Source organism: Calonectris borealis, chromosome 10 (assembly GCF_964195595.1).
Source record: "Calonectris borealis chromosome 10, bCalBor7.hap1.2, whole genome shotgun sequence".
NCBI classification, from domain to species: Eukaryota; Metazoa; Chordata; class Aves; order Procellariiformes; family Procellariidae; genus Calonectris; species Calonectris borealis.
Genome location: NC_134321.1, coordinates 3,215,102 through 3,235,776, shown reverse-complemented (window position 1 = coordinate 3,235,776; position 20,675 = coordinate 3,215,102). Strand labels below are relative to the sequence as shown.

The following is a 20,675-nucleotide window of genomic DNA, read 5'->3' as shown; positions in this document are numbered from 1 at the left end:
CCACATGGCGATGAAGGCCTGTTGTCAGCCTCTGAGGTGGGACAGAAAGGATCAGTCATGCCAACTTCTGATAAGGAAGGAGAAAGGAAGAGGTATTTCCTTGAATACCTCAGCCCATTGGCTTGATGATCATAAGCTTTGCTCTCTTTTAATGTCTTAGCTTAGGTCCACAATGGTATCTACCTCTACTCATCATTGGATATAGGCCTCTTCTCACACCTCAGCAGGAATTCATGTGTAGGGATGACTGATTTACTGTTTACTTCAGAAAAACTTGGGCTGTGTACAATAATCGTCAATCAAACCATTGCCATTTTGAGTTTCCTCATACCACCCCCATGATCGCAGCTCCCTATTGTCAAATCTAGCAGAATACTGCCATTCCCTGCTTTAATATCTCAGGTACATAATATGGCTTCTTTCTACCCTTGTAGATCTGATGAAAGCCTGTTCTTATTTGCCGTGAGCATTCTTAAAGGGAAAAAACCCCCATTGTTAAAAGAGTACAGTGCAGGTATTTAAAGAGGCAGCTTCTGACTGCTGCTTCTTTCTCCTCTTGACATGAAGATGAACTTCCTCTGGTAGCTGACTCATTGCCCTGGGCTATCGCTCTAATTTCTTTGACTTCTGATGAGCAGATGCTCTAAATCTGTCAATATGAAGCACAAAAGGATCTTATTAATGGTCCAACTACTATGTTTTTCATGGGTAGTGCTATCAATCTTACCTTATACGTGTGCATTATTGCTAGCAATTGTTTACATATGCTGTAGCTCCCACTCAGTGCTTTATTCCACCTCACTTCATACTGCTGCCTCATATACAGTGGTCTTTATGCTACATATATCACGTTTATATAGCTTGAGTGAGCTTGAGGCTCACTTTCTTTGTAAGGTACTTTTCTGTTTTCCGTAGTATATTGGTGTGCCTTGAATTATTCACTCAATTTCTGGGAAGCAGCATTAAGAATGTAATCTTCTGTTCATAAATCCATTGGAAGACTCTTAATAATGTAAGCCTCAGTGGAACATCCCAGCATTGCAAAGGAAGGAGTAAGCATTTCCTTAGGGTTTCAAATGGTTCACTCGCCTTTCCTTTGACAGAGCTAAATCCATTCTTTAGGGGAAAAAAAAACACTTAGCTTTTGAAAAATTTCAACCATCCTTTTCTTCTGTTTCCTTGTAATGAATGATCAGCTGCTCTGTCACTACAGGAAGGTCCATAAAGCTTGCAGAATACACAAAAGCCGAATTCAGGATCATTTACGTTCATCAGTTAACACTAATGCACTCCCTGATCCTGCTGCTGAGGTTTTGCTTGTATGGGCTTCTTTCTCCTGAAGACAGAGGCATCCTGGAAGCCTTCATTTCAGTAGCAAAATACCACCTTATAAATACTCAGCCCAGGTGAAATCAACCACACCGAAAACTTGCATACCCAGAAATGAGAATTCTTGGAAATGCTTGCACTCCCTACGACAGAAATGGCAGCACTGGCACCTTTGTGGTTGAAGCCCCCATAGCCCACACGAGCATGATGATCCCAGGGCATGAGTGAGGCTGTGCATAGGTTTGGTGATCTCTCTGCACAGGTCTGGTTTTTGAAGTGAAGATCTAAGCAGGGCATTTAAAATGTCTGGATTATTCTTCTTTGTCACTTCCAGCAAAGAGCAGGAACAAGTGGGATTAGCATCTTCTGAGGAAGAAATGGCATCTCTGAGTGCGGGTGTCTGGAGCAGGTAGGTTGATAGGAGAGGAGACCATGAGAGGTGGCAGCAGCATCTGTGACTCCAAACAGGGTCTTGTTCCTGAGACCTTGAGGTGGGAACAGGAAGTTTCTGGTTGTTGCTCTGTGTAGGACAAAGCACTTCATGTCTTTGGATCTCTATTGTTTTACACCAACTTTTACATGTTACTTCTACTTAGTAAGCTTCTTGTGGGGCAGCAGAGGAGATGATTTTGATGACATCTGTGATTACAGCACTACTTACTTTTGCAGCTACTCACGAAATAAATTTCAACATTTCTACCCACCATCAGGCAACTGCAGCAGCAGATGTTAACACTATGTTCTGATCTGGGTTAAAACAGCAGCTCCACAACTGTTCCTTTTAATGTAGTCCCAAAAGTGATTATAATTTCTCACAAGTAAAGTATTTGCAGTGGTATGTGCAAGTTTGGGAGATATGGATATGTGGATTAGTAAAATGAAGCAATACATCGCTTAACACCCGTTGAATGCCTCATGGTCTTGGTGGTACAGCATTTGGAACCCTCTACAACATTTTTACACTGATTTGACGTTTTTCTGGCTTCATCATATATGTGAAATATCTCCTGTGTTTACTTAAATATCATAAACACATTTGGGGCAAAGCTGTTTGGTTTTGTTTTCTCCCACAGGATGTATCCAATTCAGGATATTATTTTCAGATAATGACTTAAATGGGAATATGCGTGTTCACATACTGCTAACATGACTTCCATAACAATATAATTCCTTTTAGGAAATTATGTATGCAGAATCAGTGTGTTGGTAACTGCTGTATAAAGCTAAAATTCAAAAATGACAGTTAATAACTTATCTGTTTAATGTACCCAACTGTCCTCGGGAAAAAATTATTGTTTCCATTAAAAAAAAAAAAGAGTCAGCTTTGGTTTTATTCTTCTAACAGCTATGAAAGTATTTGTCTTTATCTTTATTATTGGCAGGCTACTACTCTTCAAATAAAACTGTACCCTATCATTACTGGAATAAAGTTTATCTGTTATTCATAAGCTGCAGAAAGATGTTTTCCCCTACCCTTTTTTTCCCCTCTCTGCTGTTTTTAATGGCCCCTATAGAAATCTTCCAAATAAAAATTTGTATTACTTTCTTTTTCCTTGGTGCAAATATATTTTTCCCTGTATTTCTGTGCTGAAATTAATATAGTTCTATTTTTGTCCTTCCTTATCTGTACATTAACAATAGACTATGTCTTGCTCAGAATTGTCTCCGTGGCGCCTGTTCTAGGGAAAGTCTTAAAGGCCTTCCCGTTCTCATTACTGAGGAGAGTGGATCATGTTTTGAAGGGGTTTTAGTTAGCTTCCTACGACGTCAATCCTGTATCTCTAAATCAGTGAAAACTCCACGGGTGGCTTGTGTGAGGGCCACATCAGGCCCACGACGCTGCTCTGAAATCGGAGGCTCTGCTGGTGAAAGGAGGCAGGTCTGCGTGTGTTTGTGGGAGATGCATGTCAAAAGCTGAAGTCTCAGTACAAAAGTATTCATTATAGTTCCTGCAGCTGGTAGTATTAAAGTTGGTAGCAAAAAGTTTCTCTTGGCAGTTATTCTCAAGAGTTGTTACACTCCTCGGTGTAATTATGATGCTGATGGCAATCGGATTCATGAGCGGGATGTTCGATGGCACAGACGTACTGAACATCACGCTTTAGGATGTCCAGCTGCTCCGAGTCCTAGAGGAAGGAGGCATTTCTCGCTCCTTTCCCTGGAATAACTCATGACAACCATGATTTGAGGCAAGATGTTAGATAAGACAGACCACATTTGATTTGATAATTCTTGTCCTATGACATTAGCTCCTAAGTGCCTTGAGTTGACTTTTCCCTGGATATTGGAATTTTATCTGGCTTGGAGAGCCTGTCTCCACGGGCTTCCCTGGGACGAAAAGCTGTCACTTTTCCCCAGCTCATACAGTTGGACTCATGCAGAATCATGCAGAGGTACATTGGAATCAGTGGGGCTTCATATGGCTGGAGGACTTCACTGGTGAAGCTTGAAGTGCAGATTCATTCCCTGAAAGCCAAACACCAAAGTTTTCAGTAGAAAATGCACGAGAGTGCCTGTGAGCTCAGCTAGCTTTGGAAGAAGAACCACAGCACCATGGTTGATGAGGCAATTGATTGATGCTCCGTCTTTTATCCGATCTTTAATTTTGGCCCACAATAGTCCACGTGCACTGTATTCTTCAACAAGACTCCAGCTGTGCACAGCTGGTGCACAAAGTTATTGTTATCAAAAGTCCTAACTAACCCACTTGAAGAAGTGTTTGAGTAATCAGCACCAACAGCCATCTTTGTTAGGACTTTGAAAGGGAACGGGGAGGGTATTATGCTGTATGTTTATCAGGTGATGGATGATTAATAGGTCTTCGCATACAATGAATGTGTATCTCTTCTTCACATGCTAATCACATGGCATTTATAAATGTCAGCACCTTATCGTGGCAACACACTCTGAATTTTGTGTGGTTTTAAAGGTATTTATTTTTAACATTTTTAACGTGCGTATTATTAAGGTTGCATAATTTGAAACTTGCCTTTTGCAATGATTTAGAAATATGGTGAGTTTGTCTTTTGATTTCTGAAGTAATTAGATTATTGCATTTTACATCTAGTCTAGAAAAATTCACTGCAGATAATGAAGTTTATATTAACTATTTGTTTAACTACTAAAACGTAGCAGTGGGTGTCACCTTGGAATCTTAATCATGACAAAAATAATTTATAATTATTAGACTGAGAAGCGTCAGGGTTTTCCCGTTCCGCTTTTTTTAATGTTAAACTTCTTTGCTTTGTAACCTAAGGTCTTAATTTAGAGTTATACCTTACAGTTTTTACCATTTGAGAATTGCATCATTTTCATTCAAAAATCCTGAATTTCATGATTTGGTCATAAAGATGGGCTTTACTATCAGATGTGATTAGGAAGTGTGAGCCTTGAACATTTGTAAATGTTCAAGGAGGGTTTGGGTACAGAAAGTCCAATGAAAAACACACAAAGATTCTAGACTCAGCTGCTACTTAAGCTGAGCTTTTTAACTGCAAAAGACTTTCTTTTCCAGCTATAATTTTTAGGTCCATTCCTGTGCTCTTTGATTCAGGCAAAACTGCTGTTGTCTTCCAGAGACTTTACGGACCTAAAGAATTTGGAATTAAACTAAAGAAGTTAAGACTCCTTTAGAAATCTGCACCTTGAAAGCTGTATTTTATCCTTGGACAATGAAGTTGTTGAAGCTAACATCTGAACGCTACTTGATGACACTAAGTTTGAAGGATTAGATCTTTGGTTCTCAACCATTCTATTAGTGAAAAATACCCACATTTTCAAAATGCTTCATTGACATTGGTGCTAGCTGGCATCTTTGGCAGGGACCTCACCAGAGTGGCCAAAGATTGACTCAGTTTGAAGCAAACATAGCCTTGCAGCTCCAAGCAATGGTTTCTGAAACCAGCAGTGGGTCATGCTAGCAAAACACTGAGGTCTTGCTTCAGATTCTTCCTTGCTCCCTAATAGGACATCAGCCTCCAAGGCTGTCCATCCTCCACCTTTCCACAGCACTAAAATCACTTAAACTTTGTCTAAAAGATTTATTCTCCTACATATCACCATCTGTGTTGTCACTTACCTGTGGACTTGCAAATATTTACAGATCACATCACAAATAGTTCTCAACTGGTTGCTGATTACTCTTTTCTCATTTTATCTTCTTAAAAATGATGTATTTGCTGCATGTCCTAAAGTGAAACTCATACAATGTAAGGCTGGATGGTTAAAAAGAAAGGCAAATTTCTGCAAAACCTCCTTGTAAGCTGTATCGCTCCCTCTATCACTGAGATATAAGCAGCCCTAGACTTGCACAACCCCTCAAAGGAGTTTGCAAATAGCCATCACCTTGTAAAGATGGTCTTGGTGTTTTAATTAAAGGTCAGACAAAACTACTGTGTACACCTTGGAGATGTTTTGTAGCAGTCATTTAAAATAGAGTTGCCTAACGAAGTATTAGTAAAACAATGTCCAAACCTTTTCTAAGATTTATACAAGCTGCAGCCTAAACAAAGAAGCCTCTGCCAAGTTCAGGCTGCGAGTTCAGCATCCATAAATCACAGCCTGGCCCTATGTCTGGTTTATCCCTAGAAATTGTTGTGGAAGCGCTGCAGGGCTGTGCACCACTTTACTTACTCGGGTGGCACGTGGGGCGTGCGTTGGCCCAGGGCTTCGGACCCGTCCGTAACGCCGTCGCAGGGCAGGACATTGCAAATGCATTAGGGATTGTGCCAGCTTTGTCTTCTGCTTGGCTTTGTTTGCATGCTTGTGTGACAACCTTCACGGTAATTAAAAATAGTTTGTTTTTACATAATTAATATTACCGTGCTAAATAGTGTAGTGATGCTCTGGCATGACTATCCCAATTGTCAATCATGGGTACAGTAGTGCAGCAGCGTGCTTCTGAAGGTCGCGCTGCAAGGCTTTATTCAAAGTGTCAGCTTTACTATTACAAGTGATCTTAAAAACTGCAAGGCAGTTTTTCTTGCCAGATTTGTGAAGCATTTTAGACTATTTGCTAAAAAGAATATGTCTGAATATTAAACTCCAGTCTGTGATTTCTGACTCTTCTACCTTTGGCCTTATTTGTGGATTCATTTGGGAAAAAAAGCAGGTGACCTCGTTTGCTTGTTCTTTCAGAGGTGAGTTATAAGATATGCAGAGAAGGTGGCACAACCAAAAGGCTTTTCAGAGAAGCCATCTGTCTGCACACACCGCTTCCATGGGTTTACCTTTCAGATCTTATTTGCTTTTGGTTGCCACCCAGTTGAAGGTGGATGATGTTTTTCTCTGGCGCTTGTAAGGATGTTGCATGCTCAGATGGGTTATGATGATGTATTCTACGCAGGTTCCTTTTGAAAAATTCGGAAGCATTTTCAGCGTTGATTTCCCTCAAGAGTTATTACACCCCACACAGATTGGCAGCGCCGTGCCACAGTGCCAGGATTTATGAGGTGACCTTGGAGACACAAGCGCTCCCAAATTGAAAACACTTGGAGCTAAACTTGAAATATATTTATTTTGGATTACTGAGCAGTCTCCACTATTGTATAAATCAGAATGAGATTACACAAATAATACATAACATTTGTATAACATTTCATAACATGAGGGGATTCATTCACACACGGCTCAAGTACCACACTCCTGCCTCCTCCACGCTCTGTTTCGCAGTGGGTCCAACGTTAAACCTTCCCTGGGACGCAGGGAAGGCAGCACTGGCCCCTCCTGCCCTCTCCACGAGCAGTGGACTATGTTTTGGGCCATCCTCCATCCTATGGGAGCCAAGCATCCCTGAGGCACTGTGGGCAGTGGTATTTAGCGGCTACTCAGCATTGGGCTAACTAAAGGTGCTCAGTCATCTCTAGCCGCTGGAGAAGCCCCGGTGCGTTGCTTCGCTGCTGCGTGTAGAGATGCCCAAGCCCCTTGGAGCCGCCCTGCCGAGCCCCGCGTGGGGCTGAGCTTGGGGTCCCAGCATGCTGCCGGGACAGCCGCCCTCCCGAGCTCCTCCGGGAGCTTCCCAACCGCCTTTTGGAGCTGGGAGCTGTGCTAATAGAGAGGTGCTGATAGATGGCAATGAAACATCCGAGCGAAGGCACGTTGAGTGTGAACCTGTAAGCAGCAATAAACGTGAATCCAACCTGCACTAATGTTAATTGTCATTCAGTTTATATCGATGTGCAGTTTATTAAACTATAAAGCAAGGCAGCAAGCACAGAGAGCAACTCTAGAGATAATTAAACATAATAAGGGTTTCACTTAATCCCTCAAAACCCAGGGGAGGCACAGTTAAGACTGAATACCCTCTTTGCACTGAAAGGCATTTTTTTGCACAGCCATTTAAGAGCACTTCCCGGTACAAGATTCCAGGACAGGGGGAAAGGTGGGTCCCACTTTCACTTCTGAATACATTTTTTTTTTCCCTTTTCTTTGTGCCTTTAGATCACTCTGCTTATTAAGCCTGAACTCTGACTTTCAAAGCAGTTTGTGGCTCATAATTTGCATTGCGGTAGCAAGTGGAGACTCTCATGAGGGATCCTGAGAAAGGTCCCAGTGCAGGAGAGCTGCTGGGCAGAGCAGTGGCCAGGGGGGCTGGAAAGCACCACGGGTGGTACCTCTGTGCGCTCTCCTCTCCGGCTTGTCTCATCTGCCTGCACAAGACACTCATTTCTTGGACGAGGAGGGTCAGAAAGGGGATGAGAGGGTGGACAACGTCGTGCAAAGGGCTGAGTGAGAGGCTGGCAGAGCAGGCAGATGAAGGAGGGAGGCAGCTTTTGAAGAGTGAGAACAATTATGGCAAATCTGAGATGAATGCCAGAGGCCAGGGCAGAGAGGAAAACAAAAAAATGCCCCGAGCTGTAATTTGGGACTCTCGGGTCTCTCGTTAGTGGGACTGGTCGAGGACGGGAGAAAAGCAGGGAGCGGGAAGTAATCCCCCGCAGCTGCCTCGGCTCTTCTGCGGATGGGTCCCGAGTCTGCCGGGAAGAGCCACACCTGGGCTAAAAGGACAAGAGAAAAAGGAGCAGGGTAGGGGAAATTGTCCCCCGGGTTCGGCGCTGAGCCGCCGCAGCAACCCCCGCAGGATGGGGGCTGTGCTGCAAGCGGGGCGCTCCCGCTGCGCGCAGGGACCGCGCCCGGGCGGCGGGGCAGGAGAAGGGTTAAGGGCGGCCGCGCTCCCGCGGCTCCTCCGCCCGCCCCCCGCGCACGGCGCAGGTTTGGGAGGTGGGGTTTGCGCGGCGCTCGCCCGGCTCCCCGGCCGCTGACGCTCAATGCTGCGGCCGCGGGCTGCTGCGGGAGCCGCGCACCTCGGGGCTGCCGCGCACGGCGGGCAGGCAGCGCCCGCGCCCGCGGAGCCGAGCATGCCCCCCCGCCCCGCCCAGGTAAGCGCGGCTTTGCAGCAGGAGCAGCAGGAGGAGGGAGGCAGATTTGAAAAGAAAAAATTAAAATGGGAATAAATGAGGAAACGGGTTGCGGCGAGGCGGACGGAGCGCGCCGCTGGGCTGCGCGGGGCGGCGCGCAGCGGGTGCCCGGGAGCGCGGCTCGGCCGCGGGGTGCGGAGCGCGGGGTGGCCGCGGGGCGGGCGGCTCCCCCCCGTGGGAAGGGAGATGCGGGGACCGAAGGGGGTGCGGAGCCCGGGGCGCGGTTCCCGCTGCCGCCGGCGGTCCCCGCGATGCCCGCGGAGCGGATTGCGGAGCGCTGCGCGGCCGCCGGGGCTCCTCGGCGGGGTGCCGGGCCGCGCTGCCCCCGGCCGGGGCGGAGCGGAGCGGCGTGCCGGGGTCGGGCAGAGCCGGCCCTGGGCGGGGGGTCGGTGGACGGGGAGAGGGACCCGCGGCGGAGAGCGCGGGGATGGGGCTCTGTGTGTGTGTCTCTGCTGGCGAAGGGATGCTCCCTCCCAAGCTGGCAGAAATGCATGCATAACTTTTTGCTTGATCCAGCCAGCGTTCCTTGCTCGAGTTCTAGCTTCTTTTGCTTTCCCCAAGCTGATGTTGCTTCCGTGTCGTGAGCAACATAATGCAGCATGTTGTTTTATTTATCCCAGACAGGAATGACTTGCTCTCTAAACTACAAATTAAACGATGCTGCTTGCATAACAAGTGGAAATAGTTTGTATCTTACATACTAATTATCCATCACCTTTTAGACTAAGCAAAAGCGGTTTTTTGCAAGGAGGGTTCAATAAAACAGTCTGATGTCTTGCAGCAACGTGTTCGTTTTCCCTTGCTGGATTAATGTGGGCAAAGGATTAAGAGCCAGCGTGTTGATTAGGCACCCCGAGGTGCAGGGAAGAAGGGGAACATTTGGCTATGGAGAGAAGTCAGTTTTTGTGTTTGTGCTTGCACAGCCTCCTGTTTACATGGTTCAGTTCAGGACCTGCATCCTAGCAGATAAATCATTTATATGAGAGCAGAGACTGGTGTAAGCCTCCTATTCAAATGGCCACACTGCTCGTAAGATGCTTTCTGACACAGCATCTACCGCGCTCCCTCCCAGCGCGGCGTGCCCAGCCACCCACCAGCCGCCGTGGGGCTGGGGATGCCGTGGCCCGTGGCACGTCCCAGTGGCATCGCGGCTCTTGGAGCCCCTTCCCTCATTTCCCTTGCTCCCTGCCAGCAGCCCCGTCCCAGGTGTGCATGCTTCCCTCCAGCCCAGGCTCCCGCACGCCGGGGCTCCCCACGCTGCTGTTGTGGGGCACGATGGCCGGTGCGTGGGAAGCAGGGTGATGGGGCCCTGTGCTTGGGGCCAGCCTGGTGGATCCTCCAGAAGCCTTTTCTGCTGCTTTCCTGGCCAGGACACTTAATTTTCTTCTTTCCTGAACCTGAGGAGCTTGCATTTTTACCCTGTGTTTGTAAGTCCGTGAAAACTGCTTAAATGGCTCTTGAATAATCCTTCAAAGTCGCCTCCCCTCTTTAATCTAATACTAAAAGGACTTACTTTACATGGCTAATCCCTCTTTTACTTGCTGTACAGCCTCATTTAGGGGTGTGCACACTGCTAATTTTCCCAAAGCAGCCTGCTTTAGACAATGGCTTCTGCTGGCGTGCAGCAACCTCTTCCTCCTGTGCTGAACTCTGGGCAGAGCTACATACATCCGACAAGATTTTGCTTGATTTCAGGAGGTGTTTCATCAGATCCCATCAAGTGAACTAACCCTTTGCTGGAAGCCACACCAAAACCTTTGTTTTATGTGTATTTGTAAATACCACCTATTTGGAGGCTCCAGCGGGTCTCCTGCCCCATGTGCCCATGTGTTAGCTGGCCTGGAGGCAGCGCTTGGGTGGTGAGGACTGGAGTAAAGCAGGGTGTGCCTGCAGAGAGTTGGAGTTGAATGATCCTGGCAAAACTCTTGTCGACTTGGAGATTTTCCCATCCTTATCTTCTGCAGTGGAGTTGAGCTCTCTTCCAACCCATGTCATGTTCCCAGAATTTTAAGCTTGTGCTGTTCTACATGATGACAAAATAGATGTTTTGAATGTGAATGACAGCGGAAGAAAAGCTTACCTTTGCTCACTTCTCCCTTAGCCTGTAAACAGTAAACATGATGAAATGATCCTGCCTTCAAACCCTAACTTCACATGCGTTAACAGTGGTGTCCAGAGCTTCTTAGCCCCTTGGCTGAGGTCACCATGGATGTCTGATGAGGGGCAAGTGTGCCTTCAGTGTGCTCTGGGTGGTGGGAGGGGGCGAGTGGTGGCGTGTCCGCTTCTCTGGGCCATGGGGACACCTTTGGCCGTGGTGTGGCACAAGCCTTCATGGATGGGTGATCTCTGAGACCGCAGCCATCCTTCCCTGGAGTGGGTTTAGTTGTATTTCCAGTGTTAATCCCTCCATTGCTTGTTTCCCGAGTGCTGATTTTTAACCGTCAGTGAGGAGCATTTTGTTCTGGAGGGAAAAATAGCAGTACTGCAAGTCATCAAGCAACTGGTGAGAGAGCCCCAAACTTGCACCTCCTCATGCATGAAAGTGTTTCTTGTTGATATGCAGGCCTTTATTTTTTTAGGGATTAACATTTCTTTGATTTAAAATACACCCCTGTGTTACCCCATCAGGGGCAACTAAGAAAACAGGTGTAGTAGTTAAGCTCCTGTACAATTTCTACCCCAGATGCAAAACTTCAGAATAATATTGTAGATATTCTGGTGCAAAGTAACTTTTTTCCCTCGGTTTGGGGAGTTGGCTTTGTCTGGCAGTTCTGTGTAGTTAGCTTGATTAAATAAAAAACAAAAATCAGAGGTAAAGACAAGGCAGAGCTGAAGAAAAGACATTAACCACGAGGTAGCTGGATCATTGCCTTTTTATTTTCTCTCATGGTCTTTCTGAGTTTTATTTGGCTGAAGCATGATGGAGGTATCAGCTGCCCGCGGGTGGTCTCCATCGGGGACACGGGTGGGCACGGCCCCAGCGCCGTGCCGGCAGCTGCCGGGCCGAGGCAGTGCCGGAGAAGATCCTATTGCTTAAAAATACTCTGCTGCATTTGCAAGTTCATAAATCATCACAGGTCTATTTTTAGCCAAGTTAGATTAGAGTCTGGGGTTTCTTCCCACACCTCCTGTCTGTGGCCTAAAATGACTCGATAACATCCCTGTAAAAGCCATTTACACACTGCTTTTGATTTTGCTGGTGACCTGTTGTTCGGCCCCGATGTTATACAGAGGATGGGGCGCATCTTGAAGAGGGCTTGGTGCAACAGTTGGGAATTTTCCTTCAAATGCAGGAACTGGAAGTCTGCTGCTTGGTGCATGAGTGATGGGCAGCCCCTGGCAGGAAGGTAATCACAAACACAGAAAAGTAACATGAATCACACAAAATCCACAAATGTCAGCTCCGAAGCTCTAATCTAGGCGTGCTGCCAAGATTTAAACTTGCACACATCTTTACTGTTATCTGCTACAGTGGTTACTCAAGTATAAATATGAATATCATGACAGTAGTGATTCATTCTTTTTATTATTAGCAAAGCAAATATATAATGACATCCAACTGATTTACTGTTTCGTGTGAGTATGCAACTATTCCCTGTCCCCTACCATCACCCACCAAAAATGGTGGTATTAAAACAAAGACTCATGTCAAATCTGCTTACAATCTTAGCATAAATGAGGTTCACATTTCATTATGAACCAAGACAACAATATTTTCTACACTAAACAGTGGTTTCCAGTACTGTATGTGTTTACTTGGCAAATAACTTCATTCTTTGCTTTTCTCTAAATACAGGCAGTCACTTTTTATCTTAATCTGATAAAATTAGATTTATCTTAATCTGATAAAATTTTATCTGCAGGATAAAAATCTGTTTCAGCATGACACCAAGAAGAAGAAAGATTTGTTGAGGTTTTTTTAATTGCTGGGTTAAATCACGGAAAGTCAAACCTTCAGCACCAACAGGGTCAAAGTATTTTGAAAACAACTAATCTAGTGACTTTGTCATATGCATGATTCAAATTTAGGAAGCTAGAGCATAAAGAGCAAGTTTTGACTCCGCAATGTAAATTGGGATTTTTGCTCAGGTACGTAATTACAGCATAGATGTATCAGCGTGTGGACTTCAGTAAGGTAAGTGATACACTTACTGCATTATTCCACTTAAAAAAATGTTTTAGGGACTCAAGAAAATACTCTACAACCATTACATTTTTAAAATCACCTTTACAGGGATTTTTTCTTAAATTGTGTTAAACAGCTCGAGGTTTCGAAAGAGAAGAAACATTTATTTCTTCTATTAATTCCTTCATAAGCTCTCCGTTGTTCAGCAGTTGATGCTCTATTTCTTGAACGTTTGCTGGAGATGTCTCAGATATGGCCAAACACCTTTATTTATTAATAAAGTTTTGATATATCCAGTACCAAGTTCTCCTAAGATGCATTATACTAAAGATTAGAAGAAAAGTACCACAATGGTACTTCACCACCTTTTCTCCTCTTTGTTTTTCCAGAGGCTTTGAGCCAGGCTTCAGTGAGACTCGGTGGACACAATCGTTATTAACCATCTCACGTGGGCTTTCCCCATTCTTGTTTGCAGAGCAAGATGTGGTTGAAAGACCAACTGTTAGGCTTGGCTTTCTCCAGATTTTTTTAACCCAGGAGGGCAATATGACAGCACTCCCTGCCGTGATGGTTCGTCTTCCTTTGCAGTCCTTGCTCACAAGTAGCACAGTCCAAAGTTTGTGCCCTTCAGCCCTCCGGCAGTGTCCCTGCACCTCCCACAGTCCTTCTTGGGAGTAGTTTAATTTCCGACCTGGTCACCACTTGCATCTCCTGGGATCTCCTGAATTAATGTACTTCTGAGGTGACTGGGGTGCTGGAGAGAGCATGGGGGACTGCACCCAGCCAAGGGGACATGGCCAGAGCTGCTGAGAGTTGATGCCATAGAGGGTTGTGTGAGAGACCGTTGAGATCTTGGAGCAAAGATGCTTTTGTTGGAAGAGTTTCCAACAGCTGTTGGCACTTGGTAGTTGTTCATGAGACAAGTTAGTCCTGAGCTGCTTCTAACTCCAGATTGATTTACTCTTCTGTAAGTTTTATCAGTATAAGATCTTTGTCGGCCTCAGACAAAATCTGTTTATAATTTATTTATATAAATATTTAGTCAATGAAGAGATGTGGCATTTAAACCCAATCTACGTAAGGTTTAGCAGGTCATTTTAGTCAATTAGAAGACTAAGAAAGGGAACAAATAGCATACTTCATGTTTGTAATGGAAAAACCTGTATTATGGATGGTAATTTAATCTGAATAGTACTGAGTAGCAATAACCTACCAATGTTTTTTTAACCAAACTGTAAGTGCATGGTTTATTAAACTCTTCTTATGCAGATAACAGGGTATTATTTGGGAAGACTTACAAACAAAATCATACTCAAACAATTAAACATATTTCCATCTCTATGCTTCCAGTAATAGGAGTGTGAAAACTCAACTATCCATCTGTGGAAGTCCAGAGGATTGCTGAGGATATTCAGTGCACGCTGCTTTCCCCGCTCCCTGGCTATATGTTGATGGTTCTGATCTCCCATTTTTACACCTTTCTAGTTATAGCTATAAAACCTTGAGCAGAGATCTTTCTCCAGTTTGATCCATAGCCACGGTTTGGGCGGTCTCCTCCTTCCTGGGCTCTGTTAATGAGAAATCAGTAGAAAACCTGAATTCTGCTGAAACCCCTCCACTGGCTTTAGTCCCTCCTTCCTCCGTGCCCGTCTTTTGACTGAGCCGTGGTCTGTTCTTCTGTGCCTTCAGGTAGTCACACCCTACTCGCTGCCTATGAGCTAACGGCTGACCTTAGGGGTTGGAGAACGCCCATGAGCTGTCCAGGTTGCTGTCAGGCAGGTTTCCCTTCCTTGGACTGATAGCATTAGGCTCATATCTGACCAGATTCTTCTGTTAACCTAGCTGTAGGCTTGTACAAGGTTTAAGTCAATAATTTTTTATAGGACAGTGTTGTATATTAGCAAGGAACATGTATTGGTGAGTCAATGGCAAAATAAACATCCTGGCTAACTGCCATAGTGCTGAGCTGCCGTCAGGGGGATTAGCCCTAAACCCATGGAAACCTTGGTTTCTGACACCATCAAGAGTGTGAACTGCTTGCTGGGCTGATAACGCTGGATCTTCTCCCCTTGGACCTATGTAGTGGGAACCCTACATTTTATATGTGTGAGGAACCTGTAGCTGGTGAGCTACCAATGGCGCATAAATTCCTTTCATGTGATTTTCTTTTTCCATTATATTATTTGATAACGCTGTACTTCGTGTTAGTGGTGTGACCCACGAGAGGTATTTGAAAGGCATGTTCGGCGCTGAGCGGAGGAGGGTTCTTCACCTCCCATGTAGAGTACTGAATAGCTTTCATCAAACAAGATTTTTTTTTATCACTACTACCCTGCTCTTGTGAAATGGAGGCAAAAGCTCTGTATCCTCTTGTCATGAATGAAGGGATGAATATTCTTGGTCTTTGTCTCCCAGCCTTTTGGAAAAAAAAAAAAAAAAACGACTTCTGAACAGCACTCAACTCCTAGCTTTTTTGAAAGAGTTACTTAGCATAAGAGCAGAACATTTGCCTAAGAGGGTTTTAGTCCAAGAATGACTTATCATATTTAATTGATCTGTATTGTTCAATTAGGGAGATGTATAATGCCCTCTGTTGTGCATGTATAGCTGGAAGTAGAAATGAATGAAATATGAAGTACAGCAGAAGAGTAATTTCAAACAGAATCAGCTCTTAGCAATGTACAAAACAGGATTTCAATCCAGGCCTTGATATGCGTGAATAAGTATGAATTGCGTAAATACATCAGATCGTTAACTTCAACATGCAAATTATTTTGAATTACAATATTTGTTCTTAATCTGGCCAGAATTCAGTAACCTTTTTGTTCCAAATTATATTTATAAACCTTTCCAACTCCTGAATAAATGTCCAAACGTATTTCAGTGTGTAATGCTTTTCCAGAAACAGCTTGTTTGGGCTTCAAAGCCCCCCACGCTTTCCCAAATACCGGTGCGCTGTCGAGCATGGGGGAGCTCAGCAGAGCGCACAGCGGCGTGGCGTGCAGAGACACGAGTGACACCGATCCCACAGGGTGGCAGCACTCAGCTCACATCACCCGCATGCCGCTCCGGCAACTTCAGCCTCTGGCTCGGGGCTGTGCATCCCGTAGCGCATCCATGCCGCCCGGAACAGCACACGGCCGGGGAGCACCCGCAGCCAGCCCCGGACCCCCCTACGCTGCCCTGGGAAAGAGCCAGTGCCAGTTTGCAGGGTTTTAGATGGATGTTGAATTTTATGCCTATAACGCTAATCACAGTTTCTACAGTATAATTTTCTCAGGATTCCTAATTCTGAGGAATCTATAGAAAAATGCATAATTTTTCTCCTTGACACATTTCTTTCATCGGTGTCGTGGTTCTCTGTTGACCCACAAAGCCATTCTGCTTCTTACTTTACCCCTCATTTTTCCCCACTGCTTTTATACTCGCTGTTATCCATCTTTACTTACACAGCCTGATGCAGCAGGTCCTCTTACATTTTGGCTGGCAGGTAAGGTTTTTTAGTGGCTTGCTCAGCACCACCCTCTCTCTGCTCCTCCCCAGCTCCTTTGGTTTCAACAGAAGATGATCAAGAGAACAAGAGGATGGATCCAGCACGGTCAGACTTGATAGAAAGCGCCGATTATTCATGAAGAATGATTTTAGACTCTGCAGAAATCAGAGCCCACGAGCCCTGAGTGCACAGTTTGCGCAGAGAAGATGCGTGGCATAAGGGATATTTTGTCTGTGTGCAGTTCTCCTACTTGATAACTAGCAGGAAGGCTTTCTGGGATGTGCCCGTCTCTGTTAAGCTCAGCGTTAGTCCAGTCCAGAAATCCACGTGGCAGGAGAGATCTGCCGTCTGCTTTGCCAGCTCCATTTTCTGTGGGGCCACGCAGGCGTCTCTTGGTGGGCAGGAATAAGGTCTGTGGGCAGGAGGGACGGGCAGGGCGGATGGAAGGCACGGAGCATCCCTCCCTCTCTGATCTCTGCTGCCGCAGCAATGTTTTCATGCTGTTTGCCAACAATTCCTACAATGAATATTGAACGAACATATCACACCTTGTTTTACCGGGGAGGCAGAGATGGGAAAAGCAGATACGGTGCAATGCTGAGCGTAAGGTTGGGCCTTTCCCAGGGAGCACTAGCAATGCGCTGGTTTGAGTCAGAGAAGTACTCTGGTGAATTCAGTGTGTGATGGGTCTCTTCTAATTGCAGATGTAGGGAAAAAACACTAGTGAAATACATCTGGGAATGAAGAGCGCAGAACATGGATTGACTCAATATTTTCTCTAGTCAAGTGGAAAAAAGGAAGCCTAGCATGAGAAAGCTGGAAAGGTCAAACTAATTTGTACTTGTGTGATAATGGGTAATACCTCTATTGTTTATGAAGCTTGCAAAATCTTTCTGGTGTTAACCACTATGATATAGCTGATGGTGATTTTGAGAAATTAAAAATGAAGTAGCAATTGTTCCGCCCTCTTCATGCCTTAATCTGTTTTGGTTTAGGGTTCCTTTGAAAAGTTACGTGTTCTTTACAAATAAGTTGAGGTGAAATTTATTCCGTTTTCTTGACTCGAGTATGCTGTGGCAGAAGGAAGGAGATATTTTTTAAACAAAAAAGATGAATAGTGATGTTGATAAGAAGACGACTGAAAACCTGCCTGTGTCTTGCTGCTTAAGCATTCTGACTGTGTTCCCCTGTTTGTTTATTTTGCTGCAATCTTTTCTGTTTATTTACTAGGGTAAGTGGAAATTTTATATGCGTGTACAGCTACTGCTATTAAAATAGGAGTAACTGGTGAGCTCCTAATGCCCCAAACTGCCTTCTGCTGCCTCAGTTATTCAGGCAGATTTGCAGCTTCTTTCAGTAGCCACTGGAAGTTGTGTGAATTTTCCTGGGATTCTGGTTTCTTTCCTGGGAGCGACAACGCTACCAAACTGCATAATTTTCCATGAAACAATAGGGGACTATATCGGGAGTCCCTCCTGCCTCATGTACGGCAAAAAGTGTAGGCTCCAGAGGAATTCATTTGCTAGGCTTATCGCTGAGACATTTAATATCTAGAATGATTTAGTATATCAAATTCTAGAGTTCTGGGCTGAATGTAGCTGCATTCGTCATTGTTGCAGAACCTTGACAGTGAACAAAAGGTGCTGCAGGGAACCATAACTCACGCAGCAAATTAATGGGTTCCCGGCTTCGCTTGCTCAGCTAAATGGAAGCTGGGAACGGCGTGGCCTCACCAGCCGAGGGCTTTCCGCAACAAGTGTGTGGGTTAGGAGTTTGCACGTCCTTCGTCCCTGGAGCGGATATTAAAAGCGTAGCCCTCCTGCCAACTGGCTGTGACTGGCGTTTTTCGCTCTTGAAGGTACTTCACTATGAATGACTTGAAAGGGGGAAAAAAAACCCCAGCTTGTTAGCTGTTATGGGCGCATGATGCAGTTGTTTTAACAGCAATTTTTTTTAGTGGGTGTCCATAGGAAAAACAGGACTTGATTGAGGTTTCATATACTCTAAATTTTATCATGTCACACTGCGACAGAAAACTTAAAGCTCTGAGCACAGTATGTCCAGTATCACTCACAGGCCACATACCACCACTGATAATTTTTGCCACTGGAAAGGTATGTGCGTTGCAAGGAGATATTTAATCACCTTTGGATGACAGGTTCTCCCAGTCTGGTCTGGTCTGACAGAGAGCTTTGTCCATAAACTGCTCTGAATCCCATGCAGGCTGTTTTAAACCAGAAGTTTCTCCAGGATCCTCAGCAATAGTCATGTTTTAGACGATTGGCCATAGGAGGGCTGCAGCCCCACATCTTCCTGGCCCTGATTTTGCCCTTTTCCCAATTTTACCACCCTTATCGGTGGATGAACCCAATTCCTGGAAAGGTTCCTATCGTCTTTTAGTTGCCAAATTACTGGGCGTGCTGAAAGGCAGGGCATAGCTGAGAAATAAGGGATGAGGAGAGATGATGCTCTAAACTGACAGGTTAGTTGGTGTGGTTTTTAGGCAGGGTAGGGTCAGCCTGTTCGCGGTGATCAGCAGCTCCTTGGATGTGTACTGGAGTTGTTGAGCACTTCATCGTGGAGAGCTGACTGTGCGTTTGGTAATTGGTTCAATCACCCTCAAGGGCTTGGAAGTTAAACATGCAGCAATGCCTGAGAAAGCGAATAGATGGAGGGGGATAGACGGCGGTGCAGAGCGGTTTGAAACCGCAGCTGAGTTGCACCAAGAGGGCTTTAGAAAATGTGCAGAATTGGGTAGCTGCTAAATACTGCCACTGCCTGGTTTTGGTCATGTCAGGCAGTTTTCGTGAGCTCTGAACTTGCACTTCTGAAGTTCAGGAAGAGTCTGCGTTGTTTGGCAGATTAGTCAGCTGTCAGAGCACCTTCGCAGCGTGCCGAGCAGTTCAGTACACCCACTTTGCTCCCTGGAGGGAAGAAACACCAGAAACCAGGTCTCTCTCACCGCAGGTTTACGTATGAGCTGGAGGTGCCCTCCTCCAGAAAACAAAACACCATGACTAATACGGTCTTCAAAAAGCAAAGTGCACGTTTGAAGATGCACGTTTGAAACTGTCTTTAAGGTACTGAAATGGTTGTGTCCCAACATGTTCTGAGTAAGTTGGATCATGTTGTTGCGTGGCATTGCTGTGTAACGACGTGGATCAAGCAGGTTTGGTTTGGTTGCTGCTCCCCTGTTAACTTCAGTTTGAGGTGGGTTTGTCGGGGGCAGGCATTGGGTTTTTTGGTTGGTTTGTTTGTTTATTTGGTTTCAGTCTTGAGTCTTTCCTTTGAAGAGCGAGTTTCAAGGTCAGTCTGTAAGTATAAAGTCCAACTGTATGGCATGACTGTACTGTCTCATCTGCTTTTCTGCTTCAATCTTCTGGACCACTGAAGTTAGAAACTTGACAGCATGTGGCAAAAGATGCCAATAATAGCTCAGTAATACCTTCTTCTGGTTTGTTCAATCCTGTGTAAGCGGGAGCTTGCAGCGGAGCTGAATAGCACACCGTTGGCCAACCTCGGGTGGTATGAATGGAATCCTTACAGTAGACTAAGTGATACATCACAGCTCTTGTGCAAACGTTATATGGAGGAGCCCACTCTGCAATAGCTAGCATAAATGGACAGAAGTGCAATGTTTGTATTGCTGTTTATTTAATTACTTTAGATTTGCTTCTCTGTATACACTTGCCTGCACAGCAGTGCCTCTGAGGCTCTGCCTCCTCCGAGAAGTTGGTGCTGAGCAGGAGTGAAGGAGATGGAAGGGGCTGAAAGAAACCGGGACAGCTGCAGGCTTTGTCGCCTCTTTGCTTTGGGAGAGGAAAGGCACGGAGTTACAGAGGAGATGGAAAAAGGGCGAAGAGCATGGGGCATGGCCAGGAAAAAATTCCTCCTTTCAGTTCTTTTCTCCTCTACTCGGACTCTTCTGTCGTTTACTGCTTCGGTGGCTCCGTTCACATGGTGGCTCATGAAACGTCGCTCATGCAATTAGCAGGAAGAATGACGTCCCGTAGAAAGCTGAGATACAGATGCTTCTCTCTCAGCACAATCCAAGGAAGACTTGCCGAAAAACCTGTTTCTGGTGGGTCTGCTGCCAAAGAGGCTCTCTTGCTTCCGAAGAGGGACTGACAGTGGTTAGCTGGACCATCCCGTTCCTCCGTCCTCCAGGAGCTTCCTCCTGGCTGCCGAGGTGGTGCAGGGAGAAGAGGTCACCCCTTCTGCCCGAAGAAGACATCTAGCGCAGGTGCTTCTGTTTTGTCCAGGAGGAAGATCCTTCAAAGCCTCTTTTAAAAGCATTTAACCTGGCACCGGA

At 45.4% G+C, this 20,675-nt stretch overlaps 1 protein-coding gene across 1 annotated transcript in view; it reads left to right on the top strand.

Annotated features, from left to right (window-relative positions):
* The first annotated feature begins 8,545 nt into the window (after window positions 1-8,545).
* The window catches only part of LOC142086084 (contactin-4), a 345,243-nt gene continuing 333,113 nt past the window's right edge, over window positions 8,546-20,675 (top strand). Inside the window, exon 1 of the mRNA XM_075158605.1 lies at window positions 8,546-8,705. The gene's annotated coding sequence lies outside the window, so the exon portion shown is untranslated. The remainder of the gene's footprint in view (window positions 8,706-20,675) is intronic.